The following is a 6,790-nucleotide window of genomic DNA, read 5'->3' on the forward strand; positions in this document are numbered from 1 at the left end:
TTTCTTTTGAAACCTACCGAGACCAGTTTTACAAACAAACACAAGGAAAGGTACTGTCTAGTTAACAACTTGACAAACGCAGGTGAGCATTAAAACTCATCTTCATCCTCCTCGGCAATATGCTTTGCAAGCTTCTCCTGCTGCTCCTGTTGGTGCGTCTCCCTCCTATTTTCTGCACTTTCCTTTTCCTTCTTATGTGTATGTGGAGGAATCACAGTGCGCGCATGTTGAGGCAGAAGGCGTTCCTCGAGTTGAAAGGTGCTTGAGGTTCATTTGTGGAGTAAATATCCCCAGTCTCCTTTGATACCATCCACCCATTTGCATTGTCCAAAGTTGCATCAATGGCACCATCTGGTCAGTTAACAATTCACTAAGCATTCGAGTATTTACCAACTTATCTAATGTTTCCTCATCATCTTCCAATTAGTTCTGTGCATTTTTCCTTCCCCTACTAAGTCTTGCAACTCCTGTTAACTTGTTCTATCTAGGTGTGGTGTCACTGATCAATAAACTACCAAATTTCATTCATCTGGAAAAACCTGCACAATTCGAATAAATAGCTAGATGCATCAGTTGACTTCAGTTCATAAAGAAGCTATGCTTATGCATGAGATGAAGTAGAGAAGTTATCTAGAATGAACAATAGATCAAACATTGTTTGGAAACTTAATATAATCAGCGCACAAGTGAATACAAACCTTGAACTATTATCTTCGACGTTTAACACTTTTGAGAGCTCTTAGTAGGATGTACTCCATCACTTCCTTTAAGCTGGCCTGCCTTAACCAACTGGAGCAGAAGAATAGGCAATACCTCATTTAGTCCAGTTTGAAGGGTCAAACTCACATTTGCAAGCTCAAATTATGGCCTCAGAACTGTTGTGAAAGGCATGAAGACAGTTCTCTCTGGTACTTCCCTCAACAGCAATCAAACTACGGTGCCCATTTGTTGCATTGAACTCGGAAGCCAAGGGCTCCAATAGGAGCTTTACGAGCAGCTTGAAGGAGGCTCTCTTCACATCAGTGTACTCCAACTGAATAGTCCCAATTTTCACAAGTAAAAAAAGGTATGGACAGAACTCTGCATTAAGGAAGTACAGTTACTAACCCGACAACAAGTGCCTCACTAAACTAACCGTTATTATACAATAACTTACTAAGCTTCCTCTAATCACAACAACACAACCAGCCTCAGAAATGGCATATGCATTCCACATTACTGATACATTGATGCACATCGCGCATAGGCTAATACAAAAAAAAACATGAAATGGATAAGCCTATCTTGGGCAAATGTGGATCCATGTTATCAAAATAATTCAACACCAAATAAATTTTACATTGAACTACAAACAGTCACAAACAAGTTACGCAAATTTACAAACACCAGTTGTGCACTTTCACAAAAACATTCATGGATGGAGGAAACACCAGTTAGGCACTTCACAAAAAACATTCATGAACGGAGGAAACACCAGTTAGGCACTTTCACAAAAACATTCATGAACGGAGGAAACACCAGTTAGGCACTTTCACAAAAACATTCATGAACGGAGGAAACACCAGTTAGGCACTTTCACAAAAACATTCATGAACAGAGGAAACACCAGTTAGGCACTTTCACAAAAACATTTATGAACAGAGGAAACACCAGTTAGGCACTTTCACAAAAACATTCATGGACCAGCTAGCAACAGCCTGTCCATGAAAACACCCAGGTCACCTAGCAGTTATGACAATTATGTTGATGCTGCAGGACGTGGAACTCTAGCTGATTGCCAATCGCTTAGTCACAACACGAAAGCTTATGAGCGGGCCATTCAGTGATTTCCAGACCATACACTAATAATGAAATAATAACAAAGCATACAACAAATCTTTGTGACGCTTCCATTCATCCCATTTTCTATTCTATCATGTTGCCACACAATACACAGAACAAATATATCCTTTCATTATCTCTATTGACGATTGAGGAACACACTGCCTGAGTTTTACACCCTTTAGTTTCCCAATAGAAATTCATGTATCCTGTAAAGCAGTTGTAAATAAATTGGTAATAGCAGCTACCATAACATATATTCAAACAACTACAAACATGACATATATTCTTCATGCTGTTCATGCATATGAGGTGACACAATTGTTCCTTCGGGAATAATGAAACATGTATTAACTGTAGATATGTGAATTCAGATAATGTACTTACCAGTACTGCGCAGTCATCTCATGAAATCCTTCAGTTCTGAAGTAGCTGTTGCTAATTTAACTGATCTTGGAATACCTCCATTGGTTGAGAAACTTCTTGCTCATACTTAATTACAAACGTCTCCAAAAAAGACTTGTCTACCATAGTTGAAGAGATCTTTTCCTTAATCAGACCTTTGGAGACTAAAATCCTGATAATAGAGCACCTTGGGAAAATCCTCTCCTTCAAGCTATAACAAAAAACTATCAAGAATTCAGCAATACTTGATGAATCATGGTAATCCATTAACATTTCATTTCCAAGGAAACTCGGAACCGCCGTAATCTTCTTCAAAGACACCTTCATACATGTAGAATTCATCCAGAATGCTGATTGAATTTGATCCTCAGATCAACCCCCAATCTCTTGTAAACATCCATTTTTTTTCTCAAATTGTGTTCCCTCATTGATAACAATACAACTACCACATCCAAACATTCTCATTTGTTTGAGGGAAACAAACAAATGAAAATTTATTACAAAAGTTACAAAATTAAATGGAGCAAAATGTCTATGCTCAAAATGGAGCTTTGACAAAATAATGGTAATAAAACAACAAGATAACCTGGCAAAATAAAATCTCATAGTAAAAACTTATCTTTAAACCCTTCAAGAGACAAATTGGACATTTGAACAAAAAAAATTAAATTAGGACTAACTAACATCCTTGAAGAAATCTAAAGAACCATACCTGACTGGTGCCGCATTCGAAGAAATTTCCCACCTGTGATAATTAAATTGGTACTCTACATAAATTCAATTCAATTAAACTTGAATTATTAGGTTAGGGATGGGAGAATCAGACTGCTTTATGATAAAATCGGTACTCTACATCAATTCAATTAAACTACTTAGATAGAAATATTATTTTACAAATTAGAAAAATAAACACATTCCGATCGACTAATTCAAACACATTCCGATCGGACTAATTCAAGCTTTAGGGTTCTTCCGCAGCCAGTCGAACTCTCCTCCACGCGCCGCCATCTTGACATTCTTCCTAGCACAACTCATACAATCGACACCTCCGGCATCCAAAAGTACGAAGGATTGTGTAGAAACAATGCATCCGCAGTGCAGTCGTTTTCCACAAGATTCGCAGTTCCTCCAACCAGCAGCACTACTGTGAAACATATCGCAGAACCTCCCTGAGTCGTAAGCAGAAGCACATGTTTCGCAGAGTTGAGCAGAATCGCCGGTTCTTAGACGCCATCCTCTCCGGTAAGTTGTTGTTTCCGATTTAGTGTCTCTTTCACAGCTTGGATTAAAACACATCTTCATTGTCATCGGAGAAAGAGAAGACATCTCCAAAACCCTAGAAAATTCCACAGAAACCCTCATCACACTCTTTCTTTTATGGAGTGTTTGTAGTCAAAGTCAACAGTTTGACCTTGCAATAGGACTTTGCAAGTAGGACCCAAGAACCGGCGAATATTTTATTTATATATTTTATTTTAAGAAAAGACTTTATTACATTTTATTTTATTTTTTAAAAACATTTTCTTTTCTATTAAATCAATAATGAAAATAAATATCCAACAATCAAATATCAGAGACCAGGATAACCGTCCGAAACCGAGCAACAATCTGAGCTAGGTAAAATAATATTGTTACGAGAAGTTAGGTTTACAACGAAGTTAGCAATTCAATTATGCACCGTAAAGCAAAAATTCTTATTTACATTTAATATGCATCACAAATATAAATGTCGCATACAGAAATCGTTATGCATTGAATAGCATAATTAATATTATAGAATGAATTTCCGGCGTAGAGTTTAATGCAACGGAATTTAAAGTATCAATAATACTCCAAATGAGAAGTATATTATGTAACCACTATTATCTCGATAAGATGTGATTCGTAGATAGTGGTAAAAAGTGATTCGTTTCTCGGACTTGTTGAGACTGATTTCAGATTTGAAAATAGAAAACAATAAAAGTAAAGAAAATATATACACAAGGTTGTCACCAATATCGAGAGGTACTGAGACTCAAGATTCCACCAATTCTCATATTCATGTGGTTCAACTATCAATTCCAGACAATTATAGCTCGAACAATAATAAAATATTGACTCTATGTCCTTGCCAAGGTAGATTTTTAAAAGATTAATTGTAAATCACAAGCATGACGCATCAAAAGTACTAAAACTAAGCATACGTCATCAAATCAAATCACAACTAATTAGTGAAAATCATAAAACAATTAAATCAAGTGCAAGAAGTCATACAAGAAATAAATAGAATTACCACATGCATGAAATGTGGCTTCCTCCATCGTCACAGTGTTGGGGTTTAGCTCCTCATATCAAAAACAGGTTCAAAATAATAAATCATGGCTCAAAAGGTGTTTTTATTGGAGAAATAATATAACTCAGCGAATCTGCAACGATGTATTGGCGCTACAGAATCTATTGTTACAAGAGGTGTTGCTAACTGAAGATATGCGTGGCTAATGGACTATTACAGAACTGTTGATTATAAGACCTTGATTACGACTGTTCTGTGCAGCTTAATTTTCTTCAGATTAGGGTTCTTGAGAACGACACTTCTGCAGTGTCGTCTGCAACTCCTTTCCTTCTTCTACACCTACTGTTTCCTTAACTCCACCTGCAGCGTGGTTCTCTTCCTCCTACCCTCACTCCCGACTACCCTGTTATGACTCCTTCTCAACCTATATATAGGAAACAGGTCCAAAAATACTCGATAAAGTTTCCCCTGCTTTTCACCAAAAGTTACAGAGTTATCTTTATTTTATTTTCTGCCAAGTAACGATTATCTTTTCTCCTAATCCTGTTCACGTGTTTTTTGTAGAGTCCGAGATGGTCAAAACTCTTTCCAAAGATAGGATTAGATCAATAGGGAATATATCTTCGCTCACTCCTCAAGTTACTGCCGGAAATAGATCGCCTCCTCTGTTGTACCAAACTCGGTTTTATTCACTTACACGGCTGCTGAGTTGTCCAAAATCCTTCCAGATATGAAATAAAATCTAACAGAGGAAATATCTCGCCTAAATCCTCATGGAACTTATAAATTTAACAACAAAAATCTCTGAGAACACTTCTCTGCCCTGTTTACCGAGTACACGATGAAACCTGCCTTTTTAAACGTAACCAACTTCCTTACCAACTCTGATTTGTTGTGACAGGCTTATACAAATCCTAACCCATGATAATCTCCGAGAAATACTCGTGAAAATTAGTTGCAGAGAATTACGCACAAAACTCAACTTTCTTCCCGCCAAAAAATCAGTTTAAACGTGTGGAAGAAGCTATGCCCCCTATCCCAGCAGTGGGGTGCAGATAGCCATAGGGTGCCCCTTAGTAACTGGGTGCCCCTTATCCAAACTCGAGGGTCCGTATAGCAGGTTCCTCCGTGTGCTTTTATCAACTTTTCGAGCCAAATTTCTCCGCACAAGTGTATTTCTCCAAAAACACCTACAAAGACATAAAATAACCAAATAAGCACAAAATCGAGCATTAACAATATATACAATTGGGATCAAAATAGACACATAAATGCGTCTATCAAATACCCCCCAAACTTATTATTTGCTAGTCCTCGAGCAAATTAAATGAAATAAAATCCCAACTCACTGTCGCAGGCATCGTCGATTGCATTTAGCGTATGCAATAAGCCTTTAAACCCCTAGGAGTCCCTAGTTGGCGGAGTGTTGTCTCCGGAGGGCTTACCAGAGATATACCCACAAAACCTTTACTCTCCAGACCCTAGCTATCTACACATAACCTTGGAAGGCACTAAAGAATCTCCTTGGTTGGCATACTTATTGACTACAGAAGGAAGTACCCTGATGCGAAATTCCAATTGTTGTACACAAGTTTGCACTCAAGCATACTAAAATTCATATGAAGTGACAGAGCTCTACTCAGATATTCGCACTATGGACATCAATATCCGGAGTCAAAATTAATCACATGGATAGATCAAGAAGATGGATATAGAAAAACATAGATGATTTTGATGTTTACTAGGTGAACGGTGTTTCTCATATCTGTCTAAAGGCCTCCGCCATAATGAACCTATCCTAATGGACTGAGATACTAGTCTGACTAATATCAAACACACTGGCATATACAAGGGTACCATTGGTCGATAATCCTAACTCTAGGTCAACACAACTGGCATATACAAGGGTTCCAATGGTCGACTTTATTGAATTTATTCCAGTTGGTATGATGGTCTGGTCTCAATTTCTTTTTTCTTTTTTTTTTCTTTGTTTTTTTTTTATCTCAATCACTCTAATTCACCCTAGCATTGGTAACAACTTGAATCGTGAGCCCCACCTAATCACTTAGAGAAACATAGTTTAAAAACAAAACAAAATAAAAACATAAGTGAAAAGGACTCAACGAGATATGGTGAAACTATCATGTTATTTCTAACACCTGAGCTCTGTGCTTTTATGAATAGACTCTTTAGATGTTGCCATCTAGTCAGATTGGTTCCTCAACTCCTACAACCAAAATGCTTCCATCCACTTAGATTGGTTAGTGTCATCCTTAATAGGGATAAATTTCT

General features: G+C 37.4%; 1 long non-coding RNA gene across 1 annotated transcript; it reads right to left on the reverse strand.

Moving 5' to 3' along the window:
• On the reverse strand, positions 1-3,576 carry LOC113321405. Its single transcript, XR_003346640.1, has 3 exons — positions 2,209-3,576; positions 699-1,080; positions 1-539 (listed from the first exon to the last, which is right to left on the reverse strand). It is a non-coding gene; the product is annotated as an uncharacterized LOC113321405 (long non-coding RNA).
• Positions 3,577-6,790: the final 3,214 nt, after the last annotated feature.

Source organism: Papaver somniferum, chromosome 11, assembly GCF_003573695.1.
Source record: "Papaver somniferum cultivar HN1 chromosome 11, ASM357369v1, whole genome shotgun sequence".
Taxonomy (NCBI): Eukaryota; Viridiplantae; Streptophyta; class Magnoliopsida; order Ranunculales; family Papaveraceae; genus Papaver; species Papaver somniferum.